This window comes from Castor canadensis, chromosome 3, assembly GCF_047511655.1.
Source record: "Castor canadensis chromosome 3, mCasCan1.hap1v2, whole genome shotgun sequence".
NCBI lineage: Eukaryota > Metazoa > Chordata > Mammalia > Rodentia > Castoridae > Castor > Castor canadensis.
Window position 1 is genome coordinate 144,292,299 of NC_133388.1, and position 6,283 is coordinate 144,298,581.

Consider the following 6,283-nt stretch of genomic DNA (forward strand, 5'->3'; position numbering starts at 1 on the left):
CACATGCAAATGTTTAAATGTGAAGCCCAAAGTTGTTTACATATCATAAAAGGGATTCCTGGGTAGAAGGTCTAGCTCAGGTGGCAGAGCACCTGCTTCCTAGGCATGAGGCCCTGAGTTCAAATCCCAGAACCTCCAAGTAAGTAAGCAAGTAACTAACTAACTAACTAACTAACTAACTAACTAACTAACTAACTAACTAACTAAAGGAATTCCTGCAAGATCCTACTAAGTTAGTCATAAAACATGAGTTTGAAGGATATGGGTCTGACACATGGCAAATTATAAACCTTCCAGACTGAGTGCCCTTTTTCATGCTCAGCTTTATCTGCCTTAGTCCTCTGGTCATCTTTCTGCCCTCTCAGAATCTTGAGAACACATACTGTGGCAACATCTTGTTTTACCATGCATTCTTTAATTTGACTGGAGGCAAACTCATAGTTCTTCTTGCCTTCTAACTCTTGTCCAGCTACCACAGGTAATTTTTATTCCTGTTTTAGGCAAAAGCACAGCTCTTTGACTAATCAGAATAAAATTATAGATAGTGGTTAATAGACTTATGTCAGAAAAAAAAGTCAAGTGCCATCTTTTATAAGCCCTTGCCTGCTGGGCTGTGACCTGGCCCACTGCAGGCATGAATGCTCTTCACTGTAGAATTGTCAGGTAGTTGTGGTTCTGCAGGAATTTGCTTCTGTGGCAGTAGAGGGGCATATCAGGGCTGAGATGACCTCATTCAGCCTAACAGGAGATACAGCAGGGAGGAAGAAGCCAAGCATTTCTTTACTCCTGTTACCTGGCATACTCCTGGCCCTAGGTGTGCTGCAAGGACCATCAGCCCTGATTTTGGCCTCAGTGAGGACCCAGGAAGGTTTTGGGAAGCTATGTCTTTACTTACTTGTGTCTTGAAGACATACATCATTTGCTGTTTGTTGGCATATTTTGTGGAGGTAGTCAAAGTTGTTGAATTTTAGCAGATTTCAAGCCTGTGTCAACTCTTTGGGTGGTCTATTCACTCTTAAATTCCCCTTCAGTAGATTCTTTACAAAAGTCTCCACTTATCCTTTTTCTCTAAACTGCTTCCCTCAAGCCTCTGTATCCAAATAAGCATATTGTTGCATTATTCTTGTTTAATTATGGTTCAAAGTCATTTTTATCCCATTACAAACCTTATACAAATTTCTAGTATTTCATCATTGAAAATATTGAGTGTGTCCATTGAAAAGGAAGTTAAAAGCCATTCGTAAACTAGATAGTCACTGTTCAAACCATTGCAATTTAAAATGCAGGGTAAGTGATGGTATAACATGGTTAGTTAATGAATAACATTAGGATTGTCCACCAATGTCAGTTTAATAAACTTTCACTGTATTTTAGGTTTACAGAGACTTTTCTCAATGGCCAATAATGATAGTGCTCAGAGTATATCTATGTTACAGAATGAACTTAGCAAGTTCACACTTCATTTGGGCCACTAAAATGCTATAATTTTCAAAGTTACAAAGATATGCTTATTTTAGAAAACTGAGAGAATATAGGCACATGAAAAAGGAAAAAGTCACTGGTAATTATGAAGTAGTGATAACCATACCTATTATCTTACTGTACTTATTCTTTCTGTACACAAATGTGCAATGGACACACTTTTACTTATAAAAAGCAAACCATACTGTTTTGTAACCTGCTTCTTTTCATTAGTGGTATATCATGAGTATCTTTAATATTTTTCTTAACAAAACAATTGTTTTGTATTATGTATACTATTTTTTAAAAACTCCTTAATACTGGATACTTTATGCTAAAGTATTGGTGATAAATGTACATCCTTTGAGACAATTTTTTATACATCCCATATATGTCCTTAAATTTATAGAGGTGTAATTGCTATAATTAAAGGCTATGAATTTTTGTTTTGCTTTGTGGTGCAACTGTGGATTGAATTCAGGGCTTGTACTTGCAAAGCAGGTGCACTTGCGCCACACCTCCAGCCCAAATATTTTTTCTTTCTTCTTTCTTTCTTTCTTCTCTTTCTTTCTTTCTTTCCTTTCTTTCTTTCTTTCTTTCTTTCTTTCTTTCTTTCTTTCTTTCTTTCTTTCTTTCTTTCTTTCTTTCTTTCTTTCTTTCTTTCTTTCTTTCTTTCTTTCTTTCTCTCTCTCTCTCTCTCTCTCTCTCTCTCTCTCTCTCTCTCTCTCTCTTTCTTTCTTTCTTTCTTTTTTATTGTTTTATTATTCATATGTGCGTACAATGCTTGGGTCATTTCTCCCCCCTACCCCAACCCCCTCCCTTATCACCCCCTCCACCGCCTCCCTCTCCCCCCATCCCCTCAATACCCAGCAGAAATTATTTTGCCCTTATCTCTAATTTTGTTGAAGAGAGAGTATAAGCAATAATAGGAAGGAACAAGGGTTTTTGCTAGTTGAGATAAGGATATTATACAGGGAGTTGACTCACATTAATTTCCTGTGCATGTGTGTTACTTTCTAGGTTACCTGTGGGCCGAGATGAAAGAGAGCAGTTGGCAGAAGATCATGCTTGGATGCCATGTAAAGATGTCTGAATTTTATATTACCTTAAGCACAATGGGAATTCTTTGAAGACTTTTAAGAAAACAAAGATGTGACTAACAATTTTCAGGAAGAATTCTGTGGCTACTGTGGAAAAAGAGATTGCGATGGGGGTGAAGGTGGAGGCAGGAAGATCAGAGGAGGGACTATTGAAGTGGTTCATTTGTAAATCATCCCTACTCTAATCTGTGATACACACTTACTTGACTAGTGAAAGTTATCATCCTCCTCTATAAAATATGCTGACACCTGTTACAACTTGATGGCTTAGGGACAGAGACCCTTTTTAGAACACCTGCACACTCCTGACCCACAAGGAATTTTATGATATCAAGGATCAATTTTGTTTCCAAATTTGTTCATATCAGATACATTTAAAATTGAAATTTAAATTTATTAATAGCGCATGAAATAAAGAAGTAGGAGTAGAAAATATCATTTCTAGGGAAATCTAGGTCAAATGATTTGCAAAGACTTGGTAAAAGTATAGGCAAGCTAGTAGTACAAGGTTGGAAAAAGTAGTAAACATTGAACATTCTGGCAGATTCCTCCACAAGTCTTCATTCTACATACACTGGAGCTGGTACTAGAAAAGGCATTAGGGATGTGGCTTACTGAGATGATTGGAAACTTTCTTTAGTGAACCTATGCATGAAGACCCCTAGCAGAATATTGGTAAGTGAATGTTTATGTGTATCAATTTAAAATGAAATTTTTAAGGGAAGCATCATGGTGTGTGTGTTCCTCTCTGACCTATCGCATCAGGTATGTGAGCTGCTGCTCTATTCTGGAGCTAGAGCTGAAGGAGAGACTTGTTGCAGTGGAAGGAGTGACACTTGTCACTTGCATAGGCTGGAGTTCATCTGCCTGTCTGCCTGGTACATCCTTCTAGTCAACTTTTAAGGAGCCAACAAAGTAATAGACTACTTCTTGCTAATTTTCTTCCTTTTTTCTGGCCTTCACCTCCTGTAATTCACCATGAACATCTGTAATTCCATGTTTACCACAGTGCTGCACAATCACATGTCGTTTGCTGAAGGGTTCTCAAAAGTTAAGAAACCTTTGATATGTCTCTCTGCTTTATCTTAAAAGAGAAAATAACTTTTCTCCTTTTCCTCTAATAAAATGTTAAAACTCTGTTCAAGGCGGATGCCCCTTCTTTTATACAGACCAGCCTGTATAAAAAGCTGTATGGCTCTAAATTCCTTGAAGAGATCACATTTCTTTTAATAGCTTTTATAACTCAGTGCCAACACATAGTAGATGCTCAATGTTTATTGAGAGGATAAAAGAATAGGCTATCTCATCTTTTGAACTGAGAAACACCTTTGTAATGATGTCACATCATACTATACTGAATACCCATCCCAGTCCCTCCCCTCCCCCAATTCATATGTTGAAACTCAACACTTATTGTGACTATGTTGGAAGATTGGGTCTCTAAGGAAATAATTAAGGTAGAATGAAATCATAGGGTGAAGCTTTGACCTGACTGAATTGGTCCCCTTTAAAAAAAGAGATACCAGAATGCTTGCTTGAATCTTGCACAAAACATATAAGAGATCATTTGAATAAAAGTGGCTGCCTACAAGTCAAGAGAAGGCCTTGGAATGAAACCAATTCACCAGCACCTTGATCTGGGACTTGGACTTTCCAACCTCTAGACCTATAACAAAATATATTCCTACTGTTAAGTCACCCAGTCTGTGGCTTATAATTGCCCAAGTATATGTATATATAAAAAGATTGCTTTCTGTTTCATATATATTTCATTTGCCAAAAGGATTCTGAAAAAGGACATTTGATATATCTAATAAATGTTTTTTCCCTGTTAAATTTCAAGAAAGCACTTTAACTTTTTCTTTGCTAACATAATGTAGAAAATCATTATAGCAGGAAAGTTTTCTTTTGAAAAGTTTTTCCCCCTTAAAGTTGACAATCTACAATCTAAATTTAAGATAAATTTTATCTTGGTGTAATTAACAACTTCTAATGGCTTCACAAGTGGCCAGTTGTGACGCTCTTCCCCTCTCCCATGTTTCTCACACTGCATGCTCAAAAGGTGGTTGCTGCAGTATCTCTGAACATCATGTGAGGTCTGCTTGCCTTCCTACAGGAAAAGATTTCCCAGAAGATGGCCAGTGGATTCCCATTTGTCTCATTGACCGTAACCATGGCAGTCTCTAAAGCTGCAAGAGAAGCCAAGAAAAAAAGTATTTAGTTTTTCAATTTTTTTTGTCTTATTGGTGGCAAAGAAGAAGAGGAATGCAAATAAATATGCCTGGTCAGCCCAGGATGTGTCTGCTGCCTAAAGGAACTAGAAGCTTGGATTGGCAGAACGAGCTTAACAACCCCACTCAAGGGCTTCACATTTCATACTTTAGCAAAGGACTTTAGCTACTGTGTGAGTAATGCTAATGCTTCTTTGATTACAATTAGCTAGTCTGCAAATACATTAGATATTTAAGGTTAGTACTTGCTCTTATCAGTATCTACTACAAAAGCACTGCCTTTCATTTATTGACCAGACATTGGCTGCACTATTTTTTGTTGTTTTGAATAAAGATAATTCCTGTAAATGCCAAACATAAGAAAGTGGCAAGTGCGGTATGTTCCAACTTGAGACTGCAGTTGAAACTATGATCACGCCTTTATTCGTAACTGTGCTCTGGCCAATAGCCTACCTAGTTGCTAAGCATTCCTAGAATTGCATTCCACATTCACTGGTCTCTCTTTAAGGTATTTTTAAAATTATTATCCATTTATTCACATGTGCGTACATCGTTTTTAAGGTATTTTTTAAAGGAAAGAAAAATTTAGCTTTTGTAATCACTTCCATTACTTATTGGTGGTAGTAACTGTGTTAGATCAAGCATAGACTATGACATTTCTTATCCAACTGCAGTGTAAAATTTCATTCAAGTCTTTATCAGAATAAAACCACACATGTTCTAATGGAATAGCTTAAATTGGGAAAACTGAGGTTGAGATAATAAGATAAAGCCATAACTATTACCCAAAAGCATAAGCAATACAATCCAATATAGTAGCTACAGGTAAGTTCACCTGCCTAGCACCAAAAAAAAAAAAAAAAAAAAAAAAAAAAAAAAAAAAAAATCAACCATTCAGGAAAAGCACAGGTTTTACTGCTACTGAGACCTAGGATAATTTCTTCCTCTCATTCTTCATAAAGGGTACACTGGATATAGTAGTCTTACAAACACATGTGTGGAAAATGTAACTTTTGAGGACTGTTTTTGCTATTAGAAGTGAACAGCATAAAAAAATTTACACTATATTGAAGGTAATTCTATGAGGAGCCAAAATGTGGAGCAAATATGTAGATCTCTGAAGATCTGGAGGATAAAAATCTTCCCTCCTCTAGTTGGGCACACAATTTCATTTAATTTTTTTCACGAGCAACATTTACTGACACACCCAAATATCAGGTTTAATAGAATATCACTTTAAAAGACCTGTCATAAGAAGAGTTTAAAAACTAAAGGAAACTACACTTAATTAATGAAATAAAGGTATGATAGTCTCCCCTCAAGTGGAGAATATACACAAGGACACAGGAATGAAACGATGTCAAATGGGAATCTTGTAATTAAATAGAAAGTAAGTCAAATGCGATATTTAGTAAAGGACCTCAACAGTGAACTTGAACTAGCAGAAGAAAGAATTGGTGAAACAAACTCATTTTAAGCATAATTCAAAAC